Genomic DNA, 27,535 nt, shown 5'->3' with positions numbered 1-27,535 from the left:
GTAGCCTCAAGAATGCTTATATTCTGTAATTTCCAATTTCAGTGCTCAAATCTGGGCTAAAAAAAAATTGACTAGAACTGTGGACAAAAGAATTTAGGTATCAAGACGTGTATTCTGATGTTTTTTATTTATAACAATGAAAATTGGAGACGACCTAAATTCCTAACGTGAGTGATCGGCTAGGTCAGTGTTTTGTCCCTTGATCCTCTCCTTCTACCCACTCCATGTAGACCTCTCCCTCAGACTGCAGCCTCAGAAACCTTGCTGCCTGTGGGAGGCTCTGCTTCCATTCCAGAGGCTCTCTCTTAACTCTTCCTGGCCCAGTCAGAGCTCAGCCTCTTCCTTCTCCGCCTCCGTGCGCTGGCGGGACACATCCTGACAGAGGTTTGTGTCTAGTTACAGGGAAGGATTGGGAGCACATCCTGACAGAGGTTTGTGTCTAGTTACAGGGAAGGATTGGGAGCAGCATCCCTATGGGAGCGGGAGTGAGGGAAGAGGACCGGACCAGAGGAGAAGTTGAACTGCGGCATAGCTACAACAGCATCATCAGCTGATCCCAGGGGGAGATCTCCAGCGGGGATGGCCCTTCCGAGTTGTCCTGAAGAGAGGTGAGGGGGCTGGGCTCTGGTAGCCCCCCACATCCTCCAGCCATTGGGTGGGGGCTGTGCTTTGAGAGGGTGTAACTTTGGGGGAGGACGGTTCCTGGAGAGAGACCCAGCCGTGAGCGGCCAGCACTCCCAGCAGGGGAACGAATCCTCCCTCTGGAATGGGAGGGAGGTGGGTGGCTGTAGTGCTTCAGAGGATCCAAAGCAGGCTCCGTGCTGACAGCATAGAGCTCAATGCAGGGCTTGAACTCGTGAACCACAAGATCACGACCTGAGCGGAAGTTAGATGCTTAACTGACTGAGCCACCCGGGCATTCCATGAATTCTTTCTCTCTGCCTCACTGTCTTCTAGCTGAGGCATTGGTCTCCTCCGGCCCTCAGACTCAGAATAGGGATGGAACTTCACCATAGGTTCTCCTGGGTCCTCTTCTGAATCTGAAGGCAGGAGAAGACAGATGCTAGCCACGTGGGAGGAGAGAGAGGCCCTGTGGAGGAGAACCAAGAGGCTGGGCATGTGAGTAAGACCATGGACCTTCCCAGTCAATGGCTCAGTGCAGCCAAGTGAATGACCCCAGAGTGTGAAACAGAAGTACCCAGCCCATTTCTTTCTTTCCTTATTCACTTACTTACTTATTAAGTTTATTTATTTATTTTTGAGAGAGAGACAGAGGCAACGAGCAGGGGAGGGGCAGAGAGACCGGGAAAGAGAGAATCCCAAGCAGGTGCCACGCTCCCAGCGTGGATCCCGATGTGGGGCTCGAACTCACAGACTGTGAGATCATTGACCCGAGCTGAAACCAAGAGTCGGACGCTCAACCGACTGAGCCACCCGGGTGCCCCGTCCTCAGCCCATTTCTTAACCCACAGAATCATGAGAGATAATAAATTGTTGTTTAAGGCCACATGTTAAGCAGGTTTTTAATGCAGGAATAGAAATAACTAAAATACCTTCCAGCTCACTCCTTTTCCTACATCATCTGTTCCAGTTTGTGGCATCATGATCCACCAAATCATCCAAGCTAGGCATCTCAAGGTTGCTGGAGACTTCTCTCTTGCCCTCACCTCTACGCGACATTGCCACGCTGTACCAATTCTACCTCCTAAATAATTCTCGAGGCTGCCTCTCCTTGATCTGCCCATTGCCACCACTGCGTGAGCCAGACCTTGCTTACCCCGGACAGGTGCCATCTAGACGGGTCATCTCAAGCTCCGTCCTTAGCTGGGGTCGCGTCCCTAACATGCATGTCACTCTCTCCCTTGCTTAAATCCTCACGATGGCTCCCTATCAGCCGCAGGATAAAGGTTCAACTTTATTGGAAGTACTAAGAGCTCTTCTAAATTGGGGCCATGCTTACTTGACCAAATTTTCCTGTTCTTCTAACTAAACTTTACATCTTCAGTTTTTGCCCCCCACTCGCTGTTTCTCCTTTCCACACCTTCTCTCCAGAGTGCCCACTTTTCCCTCCTTCTCCCAGCTGATTCTCAGCTTCTTTCTGGAAGCCTTTCTCCCCTCCGCCTTCCACATCTACCACACATGCTGGAGACTGGGCACCCTTCCTAGGCGTTCACTGCTTCCCCCGTATCATTTAAAAAAAAATTTTTTTTTTGCAATGTTTATTTATTTTTGAGAGACAGAGACAGAGCATGAACAGGGGAGGGGCAGAGAGAGAGGGAGACACAGAATCCGAAGCAAGCTCCTGGCTCTAAGCCATCGGCACAGGGCCCGACGTGGGGCTCAAGCTTATGAACGGTGAGATCATGACCTCAGCTGAAGTCGGACACTTAACCAACTGAGCCACCCAGGTGCCCCTCCCCCGTATCATTATGTGTGATGTGTCGTCTGTTCCTTCCAGTGGACCAAGCAAGTTGCTTGCTTGTTTGTTTACTTTAATTCCAGTGTGGTTAACATACAGCATGGTTCTAATTTCAGGTGTACAATATACCGATTCAACACTTCCAGATACTTCTCAGCGCTCATCACAAGAAGTGTATTCTTATCCCCTTCACCTATTTCTCCCATCCCCCCTCCCCTCTGGTAGCCCTCTGTTTATTTTCTATAGTTAAGAGTCCGTTTGGGGGTTGTCTCTCTTTTTCCCCCCTTTGTTCCAGTACCTCATTTTGAATAAATACGTGGGTAGATATATGATACGGCTTTTGCATTAGTTGGGGTTCTCCAGAGAAGAGAACTATCTATCTATTTTCTATCTACCGAGATTTATTATGAAGAATTGGCTCATTCGGTTATGGAGGCTGAGAAGTCCCACAGTCTTCCATCAGCAAGCTGGAGACCCAGAAAAGCCAGTGGTGTCATTCAGTCTGAGCCCAAAGGCCTGAGAACCTGGGAGCCGATTGTGGGAGCTGAGGGTGGGAAATGTCTGAGGGCAGAAGAAGATGGGGGGAGATGCCCAGCTTCCACGTCGGGGCAGAGAAAAGGGGCGAGTTCTTCCGTCCTCTGCCCTTTGTTCGTATTAGGCCCTCAGTGGATTGGATGAGGCCCACGCACTTTCGGGAGGAAAACCGACTTTACTGAGCCCATTAATTCAAATGCCAATCTCATCGGGAAACACCCTCACAGACGCACCCAGAAGTAAGATGTAATCCGGTCAACCCATGGCCTGGTCGGTCGAGCTGACATAAGATTGAGTTAACCATCACGTACAGCCTTTAAAACAGCATCCCGAAGTATTTGGAGCGTTTAGCACCGGAGCGGACAGCTTATCACCTGCTGATAAGAGAAACAAGCCACGTGAAGGAAGACAGCAGAGAAGGCTGCAAGACAGTCTGTGCAACTTTTACTCGTGCTTGCTTCGGGGTTACGGATCATCCGTTATTGTTTTTACATTTCTTTACATTTTTCTGCACTTTTTGTACTTTCCACAATGAATGGGGATCACTGTGATGAGGAAAGGAAGGAAGAAAGCAAACCCCGGGGGGCTCAGGCAGTACGGGAATCTCTTTGCCGCCCAGAAGAATCAGTTCAGGGGGTGCCTCCACACCTCGGGCCGTGGCCATGTGGCTGTCCTCTTCCTGTAGACCCTCAGCTGGACCAGCGGCCACATCCCCCTCCTCAGTGACCCCTGAGACAGGGGAGAATCAAGGTGCCACAGGGCAGGCGGGAATTCTGCCTGGGACTGGGGTGCTGGGGGTGGGTCCTAGGGGGTCCCTCACAACTGTGACCCACCCCAGGAGCCCTGGGTGAGGCCAAATGGCGGGGTGTGGGGGAAAGGGAAGGCACACGAGAACTGGGCCTCGGCCCCCTCTGACCGCCTCTTGTCTGCCCTTCTCCACGCTCAGCCCAAGGCAACTGTCAGGAGTTGTCACGTGCCCTCTGTGAAATCACCTGGGAACACGGGGAGGGGACACAACCCGGTCCTGTCCTCCTGTGGCAGGCTTGGGGAGGGCAGAGAGAGGCATGGAGACAGGGGGTAGGGGCAGCGTGGGAGGCGATGCGGGCTCTGCAGGAGAACCGCATGCGGCAGGGGAGGCCCTGCCAAGGTCCCTTGTGCTTGCAGGCAGTTTCCCTGAGAGGCCCTTGACCATGGCGAGTTCCTGCGACTGTGGCCACCACACTAAGACCCAGCCGTCTTCCACCTCCTGGAGTCTCTCTGGATGGCCAACGTGAGCTGCCAGGGAAAAGTCACAGGCAAACAGGGCTCCCTGGCTGCCCAGGAGAATGGCCAACAGGTAAAATCGAAAACCCCACACTTTCTCCTTTCCAAATCCCCGAACACGGTTACAACCCAGATCCCTCTTGGCCACAAACATCCACCTGACCAAACATAGGCACGAGCAATTTTAGTGTTGCAGGGCTGACGAGTGTGGGCTGGCTTCCAGGCTTGGAGGGAGGACTTCTCTCCCTTTCCCCTCCCTTCGGTCCCAACCTCTGTCTACTGTCGTTTTACTGTGGCTACCCAGACAGTGGACCAGCTGGTGAATTCAGGGGCCTCAAGACTGTTACTCTTTTAACAAACATTATTGTCAAGGAGGACCTAATCTATTGGAGCACTAATACCAGAATTTTCTATGTGAGGTGTAGGATTTGGTTACTGTAGTATTCAGTGGCCGTAGCACTCCGTGGCCCTCGGATTCGGTCTCCGTCCTATGCAGCGGTCACATTATTGAGGGGCTGTAGAACTTGGTGACCTCCTGGAATTCAGTGATTACGAATGTGCTCCAAGTTTCCTTTGCTGCCTCCGAACAAGCTGCCCTCCTAGCAGTTCTGTCCGCCCTGTCAGTCCGACTGCTCCCTGGGCCAACGTCCTGTGCTCATAAGCAATTTTTCAGTCCCTTGGCACAGCTTCATTGAAAAATGCACTCCTCTGCAGCACCCGAGAGATGTTTCTGCTGTTTTTCAAAGTTCAGCTGTTTCTAAATCATTTCCTATGCTTCTCTCCTCCTTCCACCCTGCCCTTGCCCCCAAATTGAAGTTCTTTCCAAAGTGGAATCTGGATTTTTCCGTCCCCTGCCATCCCCTCTACCTACACAGAACAAGACCGTGATTTGGCACAGGCTTTGGGGACAGACGGGGCAGGTGTTTATCCGGAGGGATGGATCACTGAGCTGGGGAAGAGAGGGCTATTTGCTGTGACTTCAGTCCAGGGGCTAGGGCTGGGGGGCAGCAGCAGTGGGCTCGGGCTGGGAGGCGGAAGGAGGCTTTGTGGCCCAGGCCCGCCCCTCTGGCCAGTTAGCCAGGGGCCTCTCTGAGCCTGCAGGTCCTGACTGTCAGACTGCACGTAACAACAGCCCCCCTCCACCCCAGAGGCAGTGGTGAGGTTGAAACGGGGTCAGCTACTTGGAGCGTGCTCAGCTGGGCGCCCGGCCCTCACTAGCTGCGGAGTTGACCTAGGCCACCGTGAGCAGGGCGACCTGAACGGACTGCTGGAGCAGCAGGGCCCTTGGGGCAATTTGAGAAGCAAAGGGAAGGCTCTTCCCACCTTTCCTCCCTCGGGAAGAAAACTTCCACGGAGAGAGCCGGAAGCCTACCGTCAGAGAGTTAATTGTGCTAATATTTCCTTCCCTCTCCGAACTTAAATTTAAAATCTGGCTGGAAGGGAAGCATAACAAGGTCCCCACCCTTCCACTGAAACGCTCTCCCTTCAAATAAATTCTGTTTAATTCTACAAACAATTACTGAGCACCCACTAACCTGCTATATGCATGACACTGGGCTGGGTAGCACGAATCCATACGTGAGTAAGAAAGACCTGGTTTCTGCAATTTGAGAAAACTTCCCACCATTCTTACATTCCTAGGGCTTGAACAGGGGTTTTTCTGGGTCCCCGTTCGGGTCGTTGGAGGAATCAGACTTGGCCAGCTGAAATCTGGTCCCACCTCCTGCCTTCTGGTTGATGCCTCTTTGCCTTTGAAGCCTCCTCCCTCAGACAAGCCCTGGAGGCAGCCACTCATCTTCTGGGAGCTGCTGGCAGGGTGGTCCAGTGAACTGACCCTGGACACTTGTTTTCTGGATTATGTTTTGTCCTGTGATTTGGGACACAATCTGAAGCATCTGATACATTCAGACTCTTATGACAAAGACAGGAATTTAGTCTGGTCCCTGGGAGAATTTAGATTCTCCACCAAGCCCTTTAGCCTTTTTAATGAAAATAGAGGCGATTAATATCATTAAATGGTGCTCCCAAACACCCTCCGGCTCTACACATTAGTTTCTCCTTCTTGCCTCTCCTAAGAAGACTATTCTTTTTTTCTCCTCCCTTCTGTCCTTTTCTCCCTCCGTTGTTCCTTCAGTCCTTTTCTCCCTCCGTTGTTCCCTCCCCCATATCCTCTTCTTCACCCAGTGCTCCCTCTAATCCAAGTCCTGCCACTGTCCCTGGAGACACTAGCCTCCATGGAAATGTCCAACTCCTGGGCTCCTTATCCTCAGGGCCCTGCCCTCCATTCCAGCCCACACCCGTGGCCATGCTGTGCACTGGAATCCAGTGGCCCCAGCCCATTCGTCATCCCCAGGACCGTGCCCCCTGAGATAACACCTGCGGCCATTGTGTCCCCCTGACTGCAGACCCCACCCTTTCGGCTACATGCTCAGTCACTTGCAACACCGCCGCTCCTCAGGCTCTTTGGGACCTCTGGCCCACGGACACCTTTGCACCGTCCCCATCACCCAGTCCCCACTACCTTCACCTGCCCCCCTTCCCAGGTCAGATTCCACACTCCAGCTTCAAGCGCGAATTGTCTGTATCCCAGATTCCCTCTCCATCTTGTCCTTCCCTTGCAGGCACCTGGCAAAGCCCCAACCGTCAACAAAGGCAGCCAACAGCTTTCCACAGCGCTGGGCCGCCTGGGCCACCTTGAAGTCATGGTCTCCACCCTCAGCTCCACCACAGCAGCACCTAGCAATCCTTGTGTCTCCAGGCAACTCTTGATTCTGTGCCCTGGAAAGACGATTCCACTCCAACAAGCAGGCCAGCCCAGTGGTGTGCTGGCAAAGTAAACAACGGGCTCTGTGGTGGCGAGGGGCGGGGGGAGCCCTGATTTACGGTGTCTGCCGATTCTTACGCTATAAATACTCCCACCGTGGCCCATTTCAAGCTACCAGCAGGACATCAGTTAGCGACCATGTAGATACAATAGATGTAAATAGCCTCTGGAGCATAGATAGTAGTGAAATAATTAGGAAGTGATTCGTTTCCAGTGTTCATCGGTTCAAACATAATGTATTTCATTGTAATTTATGTAATTTAATCTTTAAAATATTTTATTTTGTGATAAGTGTACATTCGCGTGTAATAATACAGAGAGCTCCCTTCACCCAGGGATAACCTCTAATAGTACACATCACAGCCAGGAAGTTGACATTGACACAATCCATCTGCCTTGCTCAGATTTTGCCACTTTTGCACGCACTTACTTGTGTACGTCTCTGTGTTTCTGTGTATTTAATTCTATGCAGTCTTATTACATGTGCAGATTTGTGTGACCACCGCAGTCAAAGTACAGAACAGCTTCATCACAAGGACCCCTGAAAGCTGCAGCCCTCCCTCCACCCACCCTTCCATCCCTGGAAACTCACAATCTTTAGAATTTTGTCATTTCAAGTATGTTATAGCAATGGAATTATACAGTATGGAACAGTTTTTAATGTATTTTTATTTTTAAAGTTTATTTATTTTGAGAGAGAGAGAGAGAGTGAGCATTGTGCACAAGCAAGGGAGGGGCAGAGAGAGAGAGAGAGAGAGAGAGAGAGAGAATCCCAAGCAGGCTCCATGCCGTCAGCACAGAGCCGGGTGAGGGGTTTGAACCCACAAACCATGAGATCATGAGCTGAAATCAAGAGTCAATTAACTGACTGAGCCACCCAGGCGTCCCTTAGTTTTCTAAGAAACTTCCCATACTCTTGTCCAGAGTGGCTTTACCATTTTGCATTCCCCAAAGCAATGTATGAGTGATTCAGTCTCTCCACATCCTTAACAGCATTTGGTGTTACCATTATTTTTGATTTTAGCCTTTCTGGTAGGTGTGCCATGTTATCTTATTGTGGTTTCATTTTGCATTTCTCAAAGTGTCCAATGATCTTGAACACTTTTTCGATGTGCTATTTGCCGTCCGGATGCCGTCTTCAGTGAAACGTCCATTCGTGCCTTTTGCCCGTTTTTCTAATTGAACTGTTTGGTTTTCACACTGCTGAGTTTTGGGAGTTCTTTATATGTTCCAGATGCTGGTCCCTTGTCAGGTACGTAGTTTGCAAGTATCTTCTGCCAGTCTGTAACTTGTCTTCTCATCCTCTCAAGGAGGTTTTTCACAGAGCAAAAGCTTTTCATTCTGATGAGGTCCAACTGCAACCACTCGCTGAAAAAGCAAAATGTTTTTGCACCTTTATAAAAAAAAAATAGTTGAGCGTTTTTGTGGGGATTTACTAGAATTTAATAACAGCTGTGTTCAATAACCGGCTCACAACATCCTGGGAAGTTTAACATTAGGCTCTCTGAGCCAGTTCAGACATATGCTGGGCCAGTCCCTCTCTTTTGCCTAGAGCTTCCGTGTTTGACCTTGTCCCCTGCTTCAGCGATAAAATAGAAGTCGTGTGGCAATTCCCTTCCCTCATCTCTGGGCTTACAAACCCTGGCACCACCCACCTCAGCTCTGCCCCTTCTTCTTCCCTCTTGCTAACCAGAAACCGGTCCATCCCTCCTCCCACAAGGAAGCCAGTGCTCCTGGCTCCACCCACTTCCTTAGAAACCCTATACAGCCGCCTGTCCAGGCTCTCAGAATTCAAACAAGTTGCTTCCCTCCCACCTTTAGCCCTCCCACCCTGCCAGCTCTACCCCTGCTTCACTTCTCCCCTTCACAAACCTGTTCCAAGAATCAGTTTCTGCTTCTTCCTCCTCCATTCATCCTCCTCAATCTGCCTCAGTCTCTTATCAGTCCAGCCCTGTCCCCTCAAGGGTCATCAGTGCCCAAGCTGTCCCTGAATCCAGTGGACGCCTGTGTGTCCTCACCTGCTTGACTCCCTGTGGTGTTCCACAAGGTGGACCACACCATTTTTCTCAAGACATCCCCTCCTTTGGGCTTGCCCCCAGGCTTCCCTGACCTGGTAAGTGGTTCCCAATCCGTTTCCCTGGGGCACACCCCACTCCTTCCTCTTCCCACCCTTCCCTCCACATCCAGCCATCCCCAGCCCTGTCGTTCCACCTGTCTCTCCCTTGAATCCTACTTCTCTCCTTCCCTGCTGCCCCGGTTCAGGTCCCCACGATCCCTCATCTAGACTATGGCAGCAGCCTTCTAACTGGTCTTTCTGCCCCCCATTCAATGCACCCTCCACACTGCAGCCAGAGGGGTCTTTCTAAAGTGACAAGCTGACCAGTCTCAGCTTCAAACCTTCCCCTGGTTTTCCACAGCCCTCAGATCAAGCCCATCTGAAGGTGATCTTGAAGGATCTGGCCTGGCCTACCTCTCCCTTTCGTCCCATGTGAGCTGGGCTTCATTTAGCTGCTCATTAGGGCCTCAGGTTCCCACCTCAACCCCTTTTTGAAAAATTGAGACATAATTCACATACCATACAATTCATCATTTTGAAGTGTAAAATTAAGTAGTTTTTAGAATAGCCACAAGTTTGTGCAACCATTACCTCTCTCTAAACCCTGTGACATTTTCATCCTCCAGCCCTGGCAACCACTAATCTACTTTCTTTCTTTCTTTTTTTTTTTTAAGGTTCATTTATTCATTCATTTTAAGGTTCATTTATTCATTCATTCATTATTCATTCAGCAGGGGAGGGACAGAGAGAGGGAGAGAGAGAATCCCAAGCAGGCTCCTTGCTGTCAGCACGGAGCCCAATGGGGGGCTTGATCCCATGAACCGTGAGATCATGACCTGAGCTGAGATCAGGAGTTGGATGCTTAACTGACTGAGACATCCAGGCGCCCCTACTTTTTTTCTTTATGAATTGACCGATTCTGAACATTTCATATAAAGAGAATCATACAATACGTGGCCTTTTGTGTCTGGCTTTTTTCACTCAGCATAATATTTCCAAGAGCCTCTCTCTTGTTTTGGAAACTTCAAAAATATTGTTACTCTATCCCCCAGCTACCCACTGTGACCCTCTACCTGGAGACCTCCTGCTCAGCCCTTGGGTTTCAGCTCATCTCTTCTTTGAGGGGTCCTTTTCTGCCCCAGCCCCCTGACCTCTGGGTGCCCTGGGACCCTGCTGTGTGCTGTCTCCCGGCATGACCTTTGTCACCTGGCATTACTTACCTAGAAATTGGTTCTGCTAGATGTGTGCTCATCCAGGACCAGGATGTGCTGTGCTGTTCACTCCTGTATCCCTGGTACATAACCACGTGCTGCTCATATGAATGTATCAATCTACTGGCTCTCTGGCAGAGTCCATTGGTAATTCAGCACAGACTTCTGGAAGCTTTGCTATGCATCCTCTTATACTTTCTTGTCTTTCTCCTCTCTGACATCAGGATGGAACTAGGGCTGCAGAGGAAGGACTTTGGACAAGACCCTGTATCCTTTTTGCAGCATCCTAGATGGCCAGCTGTGGGGCAAGCTGCTCGCCTGGGCAAGCTTGCTGGGCAAGCAAGCCGGGGTGGGGGCTTGTGTAGTTGGCAATAGGCTGTAGTGCTGGAGGAGGAGGAGGAAGAAGAAGAGATCCTGGTGAGTATGATCAGTAGAATGGAGCAGAAACGGGAGTGGCCTGGGGCCTCCCACCTCTCCCACCCCTTCTCCCCCCCTCCCCCCACCTCCCAGGCCCCAGTGGGTGGGGGGGCTCTGTGGTTGTGCCTGCAGAGGGCACTTCCAGGTAGGTGAGGCCTCTGTGCAGACTCAGAGCAGGGTCCACAAGGCTAGGATTGCCAGATTTAGCAAATCAAAATACCGGGTGCCCAGTTGAATGTGAATTACAGATAAACAATAGATCATTTTTTAGTACAAGTATATCCCAGACAAACAACAGAGAAATATTGCATGGGACATACTCCTGCTAAATACATCTACTGGTCAACTTTTAGACCTGAGTGTAGGGTAATATTTCTGTGGGCAGGAGCCTTTCAAATATCCCTTCAAATCTCAATGCTCTTATGAAAAATTGCTGGTTTGCTATGCTCGGATTATTATATTATTGCTTGGTTTGCCTGCTGACAGCAACAGTGTGTGATAATAATAGGATCGCTCACAGACTTGTAGTGAGATTGAAATGAGTTCAATGTAAAGCACTTCTTAGAGGTTCTGGAGTCTTCAGGGTTCAACGAGCTAAGGAGAAAGGAGGAGGCTTTGCAGGGAGCTGTAGGCAGGCAGGGACCTGCCCACCAGACCCCAGGTGACGGGCACCTGCCTCCCCAGCTTCAGTTCCCGGTGGGGCGGTGGGGGCGGGGACGGGAAAGAGGGCCAGAAGCGCGGGTGTCTGCAGCGCGGGGCCGGCCTGGGACGAGGCAAAGTGACCCGAGGGCCTGCGGCCTGCGCGGGGGTGCATCTATCCCCCTTCGCCCCATCTGCTTCGCTGGACTCTGCGTTGCTGACTCAAGGGAAGAAAGGAAAAAGAGAAAGGGGTGGCGGGGGGGAGGGGAGCCAACAGACAAAACCAACAACAAAGGGAAATTTGCTGAGCCGGTGGAATTCTCTACCTGGACCCAGCACGTTAGTGAGCATCTGGGAAGGAGCCCGTCTGGTGGCGGTGCGTTTAGCACCCGCACCTCTGGAGTCTAGGGGCAGGACCGGGATCTGGAGGAAGACCTGTATAAGGAGAGGCCTGAACCCCTCCGGGACAAGGTCAGAGGACCAGAGACTGCCACCCACTTCCTGCCGTCTGGCCCTAGAAAGGGGCAGAGGGTGGGCTCCGTGAAGAGAGGGATGGGGGCGCCGCAAAGGCATTTCTGGAAATGATAAATCTCCTCCGGGATAGAAAGAAAAAAGGGGCGCCTGGCTGGGTCAGTTGGTTGGGAGGCCAGCTTTGGCTCAGGTCATGATCTTGCGGTCTGTGAGTTCGAGCCCCGCGTCAGGCTCTGTGCTGACAGCTCAGAGCCTGGAGCCTGCTTCAGATTCTGTGTCCCCGCTCTCTCTCCCTCTCTCTCTATCTCTCTGCCCCTCCCCCACTCGTGCTCTGTCTCACTCTGTCTCTCAAAACTAAATGTTAAACAAATTTTAAGAAAGAAAAAGAAAGGAGCAACGTAGTTGTTTCAGGAGGATTTGGGGATGGGCCATCTCCTCTGACTTGATTCTATCCCAAGGAGATTCCTAATCTCACCCCTGGGAGAAACAGGGTGAACAGCCAGGATGATCACTGCGATGTGAGAAAGGAGATACTGTGACAGGGCAGGGCTCCGTCCTGGCCCACCTCCCTCCCTGACCCTCCTATGCCCGCCCCAGACAGCCCTGATGCATCTGCGTGGGGCATTGATTATGTGCCTACCCCATGCGAGGATTTCACTGTGCATTATCTCTTTCACCATCACAACCAGCCCAGAGCTGGGAGAGATTGAGTAATTTGCTCACATCAGACAGCTCTTAAGGGGAGCGGTGGCTGTCTCTGAGCCCAGCTTTTAACCCTAAACCATCTTGTCTCCTGCTGGATAAGGCTTCAGATTCCTTCTTCACCCAGCACTCCGGAGAGACACTACCCACAGACCTGAGTTGGCACATGAAATAAGATTTGTTTTCCACACATTATATTGGTATGTTGGCTCAGAATTATATAACTGGCTGCTGGATGACTTGGCTGGGTGTCTTCCCCCCGATACATTTACTTATGGACTTGTACAGGGGTAAATCTAGAGCAGACCTAAGAAATGGAGTTCAGCATGCAGATTTTGCAGATGAGGAAACTGAGGTCCAGAGAAGTGAACCCACGTGTCCAGGGCCACCCAACATCCGAGGTAGAATGACTGTGTCTGGCTTCCCAGCACAGGATTCTTGTTAATCCTCTTACATAACTTTGCTGCTCTCCCCAAGCCCAGCCTCTATACCTGAGCCCCAGACTTTAAACTTCGCTTCCTGACCTCCCCCTTCAGCTGGGCTTAGAAGCCCAGAAGCAGAGCAGGAACACATGTTGTCAGCCCCAAGGCAGGGTGGTTTCTGGGCTGGATGGAAGGGATAGCAGAGGAGGTTAAGTGCATTTTCCTGATCATCAGGTGTGGAGGATGAGGCTGGGCCTTCTGGTCAACCTTGCCTGGGGGTGGAAGTCTGGTGAAGATGTGAGTCCCTGTGGCCCAGACATCATGGCAGTGGGGTAGGAGGAAGGGCCAGCGTTTGCTGGGCCACCAGGCACTGGGAACATCAGTTTGAAAGATTGGCAGCTGGGCATCGCAGACCCATAACCTCCCCTGCCCAGATCCCAGGGCAACTTGGCTCCCATCTAGCCTGTTTTGGATGGCCCTGAGACTGCCTTTTCAGATGCCTGATGCAAGGTCACAAAATATGGCAGTTACAAAGACTCCACCCTACACACATACACACACACACACACACACACACACGCACTTAAGCATAAGAGCCTTTTGTCTTCTGTTTACCCTCATTAAATATTGTATTATTTCAACAACTATTTACATTTTTTTTAACGTTTATTCATTTTTGAGAGACAGAGAGAGACAGAGCATGAGCGGGGTAGGGACAGAGAGAGGGAGACACAGAATCTGAAACAGGCTCCAGGCTCTGAGCTGTCAGCACAGAGCCCGCCGCGGGGCTCGAACTCACAAACTGTGAGATCCTGACCTGAGCAGAAGTCAGACACTCAACCGACTGAGCCATCCAGGCGCCCAAACAACTATTTACATATAAATGAGTGTGAACAGTGATCCATACAAAACTCAGCAGCAGGGTGCCTGGGGGGCTCATTCAAAAGAGCATGGGACTCTTGATCTCAGGGTCCTGAGTTTGAGCCCCAAAATGAGTGTAGAGATCACTTAAAATAAAAAAACAAAACTCAGCGGCAAGTATACACTAGGTATGTGAGGAAGGGATGTGTTATCACTGTGGTCTGAAGACAGGAAAGGCTCCCACTGTGCTTCCCCCTTCCCAGTCCCATCTGCCATGTCACCTAAACAGTGCAGAACCCCAGCAGGTAGGCTGGAGAGTTTCTGTTGCTTGCCCCAACTCACCCAGCTAGAGTGACAAGGCATGGACCAAATCCCAAATATCCTGACTCAGGCCAGTGTGTGATTTATCGAGGACCTTCCCCTAGATTCCTCCCCTTCCCCAGATCTGTCAGGATTCCTAAAAACTTTCCATTATAGTGCCCCAACGCCCTTACTATTGGAGGCTTTGGAGGGTTCAAGAACTTCCTTTATAGGGGCACCTTCATGGCTCAGTTGGTTAAGCATCTAATTCTTGATTTTGGCTCAGGTAATGTCTCATGGTTTGTGAGATTGAGCCCTAAGTTGAGCCCCATGTCGGGTGCTGATGTGTGGACCCTGCTTGGAATTCTCTCTCTCTCTCTCTCTCTCTCTCTCTCTCTCTCTCTCTCCACCCCTCCCCCACTCCCCACTGCATGTGCACATGCTCTCTCAAAATAACTAAATAACTTAAAAAAAAAAGAACTTCCTCTTTAAACAAATCATGATGGAAGGAACCCTTCATTAAGTCGCTGTGACTGGAAAAGGATTTTGGCACCTGCAGCGGTGAGGGAATGGGGAGGGTATGGCAGGGGCATCAGGACCCCAAAGGCCACCTTTGTGTGTTCCCACAACTCCGGGAGCCTCCTTTTCCCTCTGTGCAGCCGTCTGTCCATTGGGGTGTGAGCTCCTCTTTTTCCTCTCCATTGCTTTTGTTTTTCCAGAGCCCGGCACATAGTAGGCACCCAAGAAATGTTTACAACTATCTTTACCCTAGACTGACCAGAACCTGCCAGGACTGGCCAAAGGGCTGCCCTTTGCACTCGTCCCCCAACCCTCCCACCCACTGGCAGCCCAGGATGAGCAGAGTGGCAAGGAGGCCACAGGATTCCTCTGGAAATGTTTTTCATAATCTAGTCTCCAGCGAGGGATTTGGGAATTCCTTAAACAGCCAATGTGCATTTGGGCATAAACACTCGGCCTGCCAGTTCCCAGCGTGTCTATTAAAGGCATCAATCAACCAGCCCTCCTGGCCCGGCGGGGCCGGGCAGGGCAGCCCCAGACCTCCGGGATGCTGCACCGAACCCCTTGGGGCTGCCGGTTCCGGGCCAGTGCCTCCTTCTTGTCCCTGGGCCCCCGCTGCGGGCCGCAGCTGGCCCCTGAGACAGCAACTGCTCTTCCTCCCTCCTGGGCTGGGGCCACATCTGCATTTGGCCGCGCCCGGATTAATCCCTACTACCTTCCCCGCTGACTGTGCAGGAGCTGGGCAATTTCCCCGGCCCCCGCCCCCGTCCCTAGGGGGCAAACAAAGCCGAATGTTCCCACAGCCGATGTCCTCACTAACCAAGGAGAGTATGGCTGCATCCGGTTCTAGGAAGAGCGAGGCCAGAGTGTGTTCTTAGGAGGGCAGGGAGGCACCGAGGGATCTTGTAGTTCCCAAACGGGGCAAGTGGAGCGAGGCTGTGAGGCTGCATGATGCAATACTAGCCAGCGGAGACAGGAGAAAATTCGAGAGAGAAAGGGGTGAGGGAGGAGAAAGAAAGGCTCTTTTGCAGATTTTATTTATTTCTATTATCTGTGAAGTCAGACTGCAAGCAGAATCTGGAGTGGGAAGCAGTAAAGGAACAGGAAGGAAAAAAGCCGAGATGTCGGGCAGCTGGTGCGTGCTTTGGGGGTTTGTGGGGGGACTCACTCCCTGTCCAACCCCACGCCAAAGGCAGAATGCCAGGAGTCTCCCGCCCTTTGGGACACAAACCAGTGACCGTAAGAGAGGAAATTCCTGGGCAACATTTTGCTAGGAGACAATAACATCCTGGAGAGCAAGGACCATATCTCTCTGGCTTATTTCTGTATCTATTATGCCTGGTACGGAGCCTGGCATGCAGTAATTGCTCAGTAAAGAACAGCTACGTGTTAGGAGCTACCCAGAGGCCTTTGCGTAAGTTAACTCATCTTATCCTTTCGCATGTTTACGAGACAGAGACTGTCATCTTCGTTTTGCAGAAGCAGGAATGGAAGCACAGAGAGGTTAAGTTATTTGCTCAAGGTGACGCAGTTAGAAAGCAGCTGAGCCTGGATTCAAACCCATGCAGACTGATTGCAAAGACTGTGCTCTTACCTTGTTCTACAGGCTCTTGAAAGAAAGAGAGAGCAGAAAGAATGAAAAATATCTTTGTCACGGAATTGAAAGACAACCTGGATGTCATTGAGAGCCAACTCTTTGTTTTATCGGCCACGGATTAGAAAGAAGAGACTTGTCCAAGACCCTTGGCACTAGCCAGCTACTGGCAGAGCTAGGATTCGAACCCAGATCTTCCTGGGGCTTTCTGTCCCTTCAGCTTGTCCTGGAAGAGAACAACCAGTGCCCTCCAGTGTTTTTGTAAACTGGCCTTTTAATAGCTTTGGTGTCCACCAGGCTTGGGAAACCAGTGGAAACTGGGCCTCTTTTTCTCTCTCCCCCCATCCCTTACCAACTTGCTCTGGCCTTGGACTGGCTCCACGGGGCATTTCCCAGTTCTTCGGGCCTTGGCAACCCAGCTGAACAGGAAGCCATGGAAGCGGCAGGTCCCAGAAAGGTGGGCAGAGGTGTTACTGAGGGAGACTGCCAGGCCGGTCCTCAGGAACCAGGGCTCTGTCTGAGGCTGTGGCCCAGTCTGGGACATGTGGGTGTCCAGTGTGGACTTTCTGTGCTTGGACTGCGGCATAAATTCCTAGTTCTTTAGCAACCTGAATACTTAAAATTTTCAGGGCAATTTTTCTCCCAAGGCGTTCGTTCTGGATCACTAATGTCTGGTACATAAGATATCATTTTTGATCTAACATATTTAAAACTCATTTTTCCCCTAGACAAGACAAATTGAATTTGTATCTTCCCATATGGAGCTTTTCAAAAAGATTGGTGCTGGGATGCATTGGGTTCCTAGAGTGATGTCATCTGATTAGTCCTGGCTTCCTTTTTCCACTTATAGGGGGTGCGTAATTGCAGACATTCTAACTGGGAGAAGGTATGATTGGTTTTTGTTTTTTGCTTTTTGTCCTGTGGGAGAAATCCTTTCAGATGGGTACGTTTCTGGCATCTGATATTTTTCTCTGCCACCTGGCGGAAACTTCTAGAATAGAAGTGTCCCAACAGCGTACAGCCTGGATCCTCTAGGCAAGGCTTCGCTGATGTTGGGAAGGCATAGTGAGCTCACTGGGTTCCTTCTTTTCTGGCCCATGCAGGCTTTGATAAGCCCTGTCCCATTTATCTCAGATAAGGCTGGAAATCTACTACCCTCCCCGTCGTGGGGTCTGGGGCCAACACAGTAGGTTTCCCAGAGTGCTCTGGGGTTGGGTCACTTACTCTCTGGCCAGTCTGTCCTGGGTCCAGAGTGTCTGGGTGAGAGGATGGCTTGGAAGTTTCCAGAGGCAGGACAAGGAATGGAGGAGGGTCCCCCAGTTCCCCAGAGGCTCTTCCTCCCGTGAAAGGGACACTGTCTCCTCTGGCTACTTGGGTCCCTTCTTTTCTTCGGTGGCAAGCAGAATTTGTGAGTTGTGTGGAGACCAGGCCAAAGAGGACTGCCAGCTAGCTCTCTGACTGGGATTTCAGCACAGAGGATGGGCACAGAGGGAAAAGGCAAGGAGGTGGGTAAGGAAGAAGAGAGTCCTTGGAAGGGAAACCCTAAGTATATCAGCCTGGAGTGTCTACTCAGGCTTAAGATCTCTCCAGCATTCCAGGCCCTACCAGACGTATCCCTTCCCTCTCTGTAGACCAAAGCCTCAGTCCCATCTGTGGCCCAACTACCAGTCTCTCTGAGGAGAGAAGGCGCTAGGTAGGAGCGGAGGAGTTCCCCAGAAGAGCTGAGCCACAGATGTAGGCTCCCGGGTGCTTGTGCTGAATGGAGAACTGCTCTCCAGGGGGCCGGGCTGGGACTGCATCTCTTGGACTTGCTTGCGGATGAGCTGGGCTGGGCTCTAGTCATGGCTGTTGGTGGCCCTGTGACTCTGTTTGTGTTTTGGTCCTTCTGAGCTACTGTAGTTTGCATACTGCAAACTAGCTCCTCGGGGGTTTTAGTCCTGATTAGCTTTGCAGCAATAAAGTCTAATCTTGGTAAATAAATGAAGCCTCGAAGAAATGCCTGTTTATTCCTTGCCAACATTTTCCTTCTACCCAAGGCGACAGAGCTCTGTGACCTTCAGCCAGTCACGTGCCCTCTCTGAGTCTATTTTCATATCTAAAGAAGAGGAATATAATACTACACTCCTACACCCTGGTTATTGTGGGCATCAAATACAATAATGAGTGAAAGTCCTTTCTAGAAGGAAGGTGTTATTCTACTGCAAAGGATTGTTATGGGCATCATGCTTATTGTAAAGCGCCCAGCCATGCCTTATAAGATAAAGTATTGGGAGCATGAGCTCCATTATAAGGGAGGAGAAAAGGAACCAATTTTCTCAATGGAAAAGAGTGACCCCAGACAAAGCAGAGAGACCAATAGAATAAGCCTAACGTGAGCAATGACAATTGGGGTGATTGCATACCAAGGCCCAATCCAATATAACCAATAGCAAAAATATTCTCCATTCTTTTCAGAAGTTCTCAGGGCCAAGGACAATTGTCACACCCTCTTCAAAGCCTGAGGTCAAACATCATTTTTTAATTTGACGCTGTGTGGTTGAAGTTAAAAGCCAGTTGTAATTGGTTTTGGTTCTTCACACGAGTAAGTAAAGGGTCAAAGTGAACCCCCTCTCTTTGCTCTCGTAGAAAGAAATCCATGTTGGAACAAGGCTTCGGAAGGCTATCAAAGAAGCCAGGACAGAGAAGCTCAGAGCATTCCTGGACAGGTTGTCTGTTGTTGCTGCCTTCCCAGAATCCATTCCTCTTTCTTTTTGGTAATTGAACCCTTTTTTCCTTTGGGAAATTACCCTTTACCCATTTTCATTCCAAGTGGGATTGAGCCCTTCCCCAGTTTCTGGGATGACTCAAATCTCTCCAACCAGCGTACTGTATCCCCCTGGCCACCGTGGTTGGCTCAGCAAGAGGCATGTAATCCAAGCTAAGCCAATGAGAGTCAGCCCTGAGACTTTTGCTCAATAATTAGGAAGGAGAAGTTCTCTTCTTTGGGGAGTTGCCAAGCTGCAGAGCAGAAGCCTGGAGTTTTTGGTGGTCACCATTGCCACCACCTAAGAATGGCCCCAATTTTGAAGGAAGCAAAACTGAGAGTTAGAGAATGATTCCTATGGACATGATTTGGGCACTGGTTTAACTACACCAGAAAAGCAAGGCCAGGCAGGGAAAGCAGGTTTAGGATTGGCCAGTTTGAATGATCTTGGCAGATTTTAAGGCACAGGGGCTAGCTCTAGTTATCTGCTACCTGGCCCTGGGGTGATTAGAGCAGGGGCTTGTGGCCCTGAGTGTGAGAGCCCAACAGAGGTGGTGGCTGATTGGCTAGTTTGCATTTGAAAGGAATGCTCCCTGCAGAGTTGTTTGTTATCTCTGGGCATTAGCTAACTATGGAGGGTGCAGTCCCTCTAGCGTCAACAAGGCCCCTAAATGTCAAAGCATCAGAAAATACAGATAGTTAAAAGCATGCTTAGGAGAGCCTGGGGGGCTCAGTTGATTGGGCATCCAACTTCGGCACAGGTCATGATCTTGCAGTGCGTGGGTTCGGGCCCCACGTCGGGCTCCGTGCTGACAGCTCAGAGCCTGGAGCCTGCTGTGTCTCCCTCTCTCTGCCTTTCCCCTGCTTGCGCGCTCTCTCTCTCTTTCTCAAAACAAAACAAAAACAAAAACAAAAGCAAAACAAAAAAATAGGGGCACCTGGGTGGCTCAGTCTAAGTGTCCGACTTCGGCTCAGGTCATGATCTCACGGGTCTGTGGGTTTGAACCCCGCGTCAGGTTCTGTGCTGACAGCTCAGAGCCTGAAGCCTGCTTCAGATTCTGTGTCTCCCTCTCTCTCTGCCACTCCCCTGCTTGCACTCTCTCTCTCTCTCTCTCAAAAATAAACATTAAAAATTTTTAAATAAATAAACATTAATCAAAAATAAAAAAAATAAATAAACATTAAAAAATATGCTTAATACAACCTGAATGGTAGGCAATGGAATGGTAATTATCCCATTGGGCAAAGCAAGTCACATGGCCAGGCTCTGAGTCATGTGGAAGGAGACTACTTAAGGGAACGGAGACTAAAAGTCATGACTCATGGGATGCTTCCCTGCAAAAGTCCGCCCATACCCCTATGGTAGGGCAGCTCCAACTGTGAGTTTAAGCCCAAATTTGCCTTCTGCTAAATTCTACCTATTGACCTCCAATCTTCCTCCAGCATTGTCCACACGGCAAGGCTTTAGCAACCATATCTGTCTTGGGATCATCTAAGCAGACAGACTGCCCAGAATTCTGCCTCCCCTCATGGGTGTTCTTCTGTTCTTAAACTTAATGGCCCAAATGCAAAGTGTATATGTGCATTCAGCTCTTGAAGTCGGATACCCATTCAGTCAACAAATAATTGTTTTGTACTTACTCTGGGCCAGGATCTGGCCAATGTGCTAGAGATAGAGTAGAAAATAAAACAGACCCAGGGCACCTAGGTGGCTCAGTGGGTTAAGTGTTTGATTCTTGATTTCGGTTTAGGTCATGATCTCATGCTTCATGAGATCGAGCCCCACACCCGGCTCTTGGCTGATAGCTTGTAGTCTTCTTGGGATTCTCTCCCTCTCTCTGTCCCTCCCCTATTCATGCTATCTCTCTCAAAATAAATAAACATTAAAAGAAAAGAAAACAGACCCAAATAGCATCCTTGCCTGTCAGGGGCTTATATGTGTTGGGTGGGGTGGGGTGGGTGGAGGTAGGAGGGAGATGTTAACAAATGTATAAATAAAATATATACAAGTGAGGGGACGTAGACGGGTGAGGGTTGGTTTTCTTTTTTCTTTAAACTTTTTTTTTAAGTTTATTTATTTTTGAGAGAGAGACACACACACAGAGTGTGAGCAGGGGAGTGGCAGAGAGAGGGAGACACAGAATCCAAAACAGGCTCCAGGCTCTGAGCTGTCAGCACAGAGCCCCATGTGGGGCTTGAGCTCACGAACTGCGAGATCATGATCTGAGCCAAAGTCGGACGCTCCACCAACTGAGCTGCCCAAGAGCCCCAAATGTTGGTTTTCTGGTCTGCGATTTTGTTTAAAGCTTTTGATTTATTTTGAGAGGGAGAGAGTGCAAGTATGAGCAGGGGTGGGGCAGAGAGACAGAGAGTGAGAGAGAGAGAGAGAGAGAGACAGAGAGAGAGAGAATCCCAAGCAGGCTCTGTACTGTCAGCACAGAGCCCGACCCAGGGCTTGATCCCACAAACCAGGAGATCACGACCTGAGCCAAAATCAAAAGCTGTATGCTCAACTGACTGAGCCACCCAGGTGCTCCTTCTGATCTGTGTTTAAAGGGCTCCTTGCCCAGGAAAAGTAACAGGACAGGTGACTAATGCGGGGAGCTTCAGGAGTGCTGGTGGAAGGTAAGCACACGGAGAGGGAACCCTGGAGCCCTCTGCACAGGCGTCTGCTTCCACGCCGTGTGTGTCTGTGCACAAGCAACCCACACTGCGAGCTCTTCACATTAGGACAGTGACGTGGCCAGCGAGTGTTTTTCCAGACGGCTGTCCCTCTGATGGGGAGGGAAGGCGGTGGGACGGCAAACAGAAGATACCTGGAAATCCGTACGTGGGTGTGGGCTTGGGTGGGGTGGGGGATAGACAGACACTTATATCCCTCTGGGTCTGGCGAGTCTGGAGGCTCAGGTTCTAATCCGCAGATACGAGCTTTTGGGCAAGTCTTGGGCCAAATCTCTAAGCTGTCATCCAGTATGTGGGACAAATAACAAACACGCTGCCTTGCTCTTGTAAGGAATGAAAGGTCACAAATCTCTCCATCCTGAAGTAAGGAGGGGGGTTCTGGGCCGTTGCCGTGATCTCCAAATAATTACTGGCCTGTGGAGACCAGGTCCAGATTTTGAGTCCTATGGGAGGTCCAAGCCCAAGTGTGGAAGGGAGCAGGGGTTTCCCCTTCTGTCACTGTCTCAGGCCTGGCAGGGTGGGGGTGGGGAGCTTCACTCATGCTGCACCTGCTAGTTTTCCCTCAGATAAATACACAGACTTTATAAACAGAAAAGTTGAAACTACGAGGGTTGGGGTTTCCTCAGGAATTACGGCCAACAATAGGATGGGACAGTCGAGGCGATCTCAGGGTTGGTTTTCTGGTCTGTGATATTCCTCGGGGACATCTGCCTGAGATGAAACACTGGCCTTTGACAGGAAGGGCCTATCTGAGGTTCAATAGCATTCAGTGCCAAGGGCTCTGGCTTAGACCCAAAGGGGGAAGCCTCACTCTCCCTCTGAGTAGGTCCCTTGGCCTGCCCCGCTCTGAACCCTCCGAATCTCCTGAAGTTTCTGTAGCAGGTGTGCGGGTGGCTGGGTGGAGAGGAATAGAGATTTGCTCCTACACCGGGCGGGTCTGCCATAAGCCAGGGGAGAAAAGGGATGACCCTGCTCCAGGCTGCAGCCAGATCCAGAACCCCGGGGACAAGGTTTTGAAGGTAGGAATGAAGTGCCTTTTTATTACAATAACTTAAGCTGGGGAAAAGACACAGGAATCCCATTTTCCTTTACGAATGGTCTCAGGGCTTCTCACCCTATACTTTGTATTTAATACAGAGGGACAGCCATGGGGTGGGGACACCACAATTCCCCGTTAGGGAGGAAGAAGGGGAGTTCCGTGGCTTCCATGGGGCACCCCAAGGCCCAGCAGAGCTAGGGCAACGCCCGAGGGTCTAATTTCCACTCCTTTGGCTTTTTCTTATAAGCATCAGGACTTGCCTCTCCAATATCTTGCAGCTGGCTCTCACCACTGTCTCCTTGTTTGATTTGTTAAATCTCTGTTTTAGTTCGCTGTTTCACACCCACACTGACAGTCTGTCATAGCCCCCCAGGCCCTGGGACATCTGCCAGGCAGTGAAATCAAATGTGAAGTTAAATACAACTCAGCTCCACATCGTATTCTCCTTCTCCCTCTTCCCTTCACCCCCTCCTGCTTCCACCCGCGGAGGGGCCAGGCTGGACTGCACCTTACCCTAAAGTGTTGATCTGGAAATCCTGCCCCAAAGTAGAGAGTTTGCTGTAATAAAGTCTTGTGTACCTATTACCCAGTTTTAACAATTATCAACATGTTATTGACCTTGTTTATCTAACCCTATATATATATAATTTCTTTTTTTTTTAGAGATTTTTTTTTTAATGTTTATTTTTGAGAGAAAGAGAGAGAGAAAGAGAGAGAATGAGCAGGGGAGGGACAGAGGGAGGGAGATGCAGAATCTGAAGCAGGGCTCCAGGCTCTTAGCTGTCAGCACAGAGCCTGACACAGGGCTTGAACTCATGAGCCATGAGATCATGACCTGAGCCAAAATCAGACGCTCAACCAGCTGAGGCACCCAGGCACCCCTCTGTTTGAATTTCTAATGAGTAAGGAAGCATTGAAAAATAATTAACCACCATGCCATCACCACAGCTAATAAAATTAGTAATAATTCCTTTCATCATCTAAAATAGAATTCCTACTCAGATTTCCATCATTGTCTCACGTTGTCTTTTACGGATGGTATCTTCGAACTAAAAAGGAAGAAGTTTGTTGAGCAAGTTAAGAGTGAGCAGAATTTATTTTTATTTTTTTAATGTCTTTATTTATTTTTGAGAGAGAGAGACAGAGAACAAGCGGGGAAGAGGCAGAGAGAGAGGGAGACACAGAATCCGAAGCAGGCTCCAGGCTCTGAGCTGTCAGCACAGAGCCCGACACGGGGCTCGAACTCATGAGCCATGAGATCATGACCTGAGCCAAAGTCAGATGCTTAACTAACTGAGCCACCCAGGCACCCCAAGAGTAAGCAGAATTTTAAGAAGTTTACCCTTTCATGGTAGGGCTGTTTTCAGGCTTTTTATAGAATTTGCTGATCTGATATAACAGGCTTGTTACTATAGGAGTCTCAGTTCCTTTGGTCACCAAGTAAGAGCGGGGGGCCTGTACTGAGCCGCACACAACAGCCAGGCCCGGGGCGAGGCGACTCTGTCCGCACAGGCTTACAGTCAGGGGCAGGGAAGGGTGTAGGGGTGAGACCTCAACAGAAAGGATTCCCCGTGAGCTGCGCTGAGTGACCAGGGGCTATGGGAACTCAGTAGAAGGAAGAAATGCTAATATTAGGTCCCTTTATTGTAAAAAGACATTTTATGCAAGAAACAGTCAGTGGTTGAGACTCCCTTGATTTGACCTGATCTTTCCTTCAATCAGCGATCGTAAAGCAATGCCATAGATTGAATGTTTGTGTCACCCCAGAATTCATGTTAAATCCTAACCTCCAAGGTTAGGTGTTAGGAGGCGGGGCCTTTGGAAGTGCTTAGGGTGAGGGTGGAGCCCTCATGAAGGAGATTAGTGCCCTAGAGGAGAGACCTCGGAGAGCTCCCTTGCCCCTTCCACCAGGTGAGGACACCGTCACAGATGTGGTCTTCGAACCAGGAGGCAGGTGCTCACCAGACATGGAAGCTGCTGGCACCTTGATCTTGAAGCTCCAGCCTCCAGAACTGTGAGAAGTAAATTTCTGTTGTTTACAAGCCACCCAGCCTCAGGTATTCAGTTCTAGCAGCCCACGTGCACTAAGACAGGCAATGTTTTTTGTTTGCTTTTTAATGTTTATTTTTGAGAGAGAGACAGAGTGCGAGTGGGGGAAGGGCAGAGAGAGAAAAGAGAGGGAGACACAGAATCCGAAGCAGGCTCCAGGCTTTGAGCTGTCAGCGCAGAGCTTGACCCGGGGCTTGAACTCATGAACTGTGAGATCATGACCTGAACCGAAGTCGGATGCTCAACCGACTGAGCCACCCAGGTGACCCTGGCAATGTTAACTTTATATTTATTTCTTCTCTTTTCATTTCCTTCCTTCCTTCCTTCCTTCCTTCCTTCCTTCCTTCCTCTGCTCCCCTCTTTCCCTCCCCTCCCTCCCCCTTCCCCTTCCCTTCCCTTCCTTATTAATCTTGTAATTAATTCTTCCATTTAGTAGATTCCTTTTCCTGTCCTTGCTTTCTTTCCCGTGTCAAACTTTCCCCAAGTGGATTTCCTTTCTCCTCAGGGACCCTCTCTCCTTTTCTCCCTTGGGCTCCTAGGGACGGTTCTCTGAGTTCTGGCGTGTGGTTCCTACACCTCTCTGGAGTCTGGCTTCACAGTTCTCCCAGCATCCAAATCTATCTCCATTTGCTCTGTAGTTGCCTGATCTGTGTTGCTCCATAAGCAGCGCTGGAGACAAGGGTTCTGGTGCAGGAGGCGTATTTAGGAGGCGACGCTAGGAAGCAGGAGCGAGGAGCAGGGACAGCGGGGCCAGGCAAGGGGAAAAGCCAATCAGGAATGCCCCTTGGATGTGACTGGTGTGTGCACCCAGGCCCCAGTCCTACAGATTGCCCCTTAAAATTGCCCCTCCGGAGGGTGGGAGGCTGGGGGATTTATCCACAGACCCCCATTCCTCACTGGTTGAGATTTGCTCCACTGGGACCTTCCCTCTCCCCCTCACCTTCTGGCTGCCCCATGGGGGCTGAGAGGGCTTCCTAAGGAGCTACAGGGGAGCCCTGTGCCCGGGCGTCCCTACCAAAGCTGTGGCTATCTCAAGGAGGGCTGTCCGCGAAAGCAATTCTCACTCCTTTTGCTTCCTTGACTCATTAGTACCAATAACAACGACATGATTTTTTGACTGCTTTTTGTACCTCACCCATGGGGCTAATAGCTTCCCAAATATTTTATCATCCTATCTTCTAAAGACCTCTGATGAAGGTGCTATATTATATTCCCATTGTACAGATGACAAACTGAGGCTAAGAGGGATTAAGTAACTGGCCTAAGGGTTAGGCACCCTCTGTGCTGGGAGCTGGGGTTGAGATGAGGGCTGGGCATGGAGGCTCCATCACCTTCTTTCCATCCTTGACTCACTCTACCATCTCAGGTCTGAGACAGTTCATTCCTGGGGAAGGATCCCAAAGAGCTGAGGGTGACAATGTACCAGTGAACTAATCAGTGAATCTGGGTAGTCAGACAGCACTAGACTCAGATCTTGATGGTAAAAGCCTGGAATGAACAACTCTGAATTCTTTGAGGGGAAACGGGGCGTCATGTTTTTGGTTGTGTGCTGCTGTGCACGAATCTGAGCTGGGGTTCTTCTGAAAGGTCCTGCTGGGTTGACCTGACGTCTTTCTCACCAGACTCTGCAAAAGACCTGCCTTTGGAGGTTGGACATGGTCAGACGCTGCCAGCTGTTTGGGAGATGTGAGCTCAGCCCCGGGGGGAGAGCAAGAGAATGCCCGAGGGTGGGAAAGGTTCTGGAAGGATACTTGAAGAACATACCCTTCCACTCTGACCCTGGGAGTCACCTCACCGAGAAGGGAACGACATTTCCAGGCCTCTGCTCCAAGACCCCTGTTACTGCGGGCTGCCTTCCAGACCACTTCGGGGAGCTACTAAGGCTCGTGCCTACTCAGAAACAAGACATCTCCGACAGTCCCAGATGGCCACCAAGGGGCAAACCCATTGTCCCCAAGCCCCTGCTACCCATCTCAGGCAGGCAGGGACTGGAGAGGTCATGGCATTGGTACCTTTCTAGGTCCTTGGGGATGAGTGCAGAGGAGAGTCTTGTAAGAGACCATGCTGGACTTCTAAGCAACGTGGGCCCCAAATCCTTCTATGTTTAAGTTGGTTTGCGTTGGGTTTCTGTCACTTGCAGCTACAGGAGTCTTCACGGGTACAGAGGCCAGCCACTTCCCGAGTTGCCAAGTGACCCATTTAGGCTGTTCCCGCCTTATCCGATACCCAACCCCCCGGCTGTGGTTTCTCCTCATTCCACAGCTCTGTCTCCCTTTCCTCCACCACTTAAATGAGTACTCAGGAAAGGACTGGCCGCCGTCAACTATACTTTGAAATTGCCCATGGAAGTGATTATTGGATGGGCCAGCCCCCCACCCCCACCTCCAGTCCTCCCTGGGTTGGAACTGTCACGTTCTAACTGCACCGCAGAGACGATTGTGCTCTGCGCCCAGAACAAGAGGAGTCCTGTCTTTCCCAGGGTCGATGCACCTGCTTGGGTCTGCTGTTAGGCTGCACGTTGTTTGTTTGCTTACAGCTTTGTTGTTGTTGTTGTCGTTCTTTTTTGTTTAAAAAACAATTTGGCGCTTCTCAAGGCTGATTTGCAGACCCACAGAATGTGCTCATTTTGCCAGCTCTGTGCTTTGGGGGAATCCTTTAGCCTGAATAACTGGCGGCCGGCTGTGGCCAAGCCCGGGCAGAGCTGAACCCAGTGGGGGTTGGAGGCCAGCCAGGCCGTGGCCTGTCACCCACAAATAGCTCTTCTAAAGCCCCTCCACAAAGGGTGACACA

At 50.5% G+C, this 27,535-nt stretch overlaps 1 long non-coding RNA gene across 1 annotated transcript; it reads left to right on the top strand.

Moving 5' to 3' along the window:
• LOC132679481 (uncharacterized) lies at positions 1-27,457 on the top strand. The gene is made up of 4 exons (XR_009610178.3): positions 1-4,289; positions 10,532-10,724; positions 24,608-24,717; positions 26,368-27,457. It is a non-coding gene; the product is annotated as an uncharacterized LOC132679481 (long non-coding RNA).
• Positions 27,458-27,535: the final 78 nt, after the last annotated feature.

Source organism: Panthera onca, chromosome A2 (assembly GCF_046562875.1).
Source record: "Panthera onca isolate mPanOnc1 chromosome A2, mPanOnc1 haplotype 2, whole genome shotgun sequence".
Classification (NCBI taxonomy): domain Eukaryota; kingdom Metazoa; phylum Chordata; class Mammalia; order Carnivora; family Felidae; genus Panthera; species Panthera onca.
This window is presented reverse-complemented; position numbering and strand designations above follow the sequence as displayed.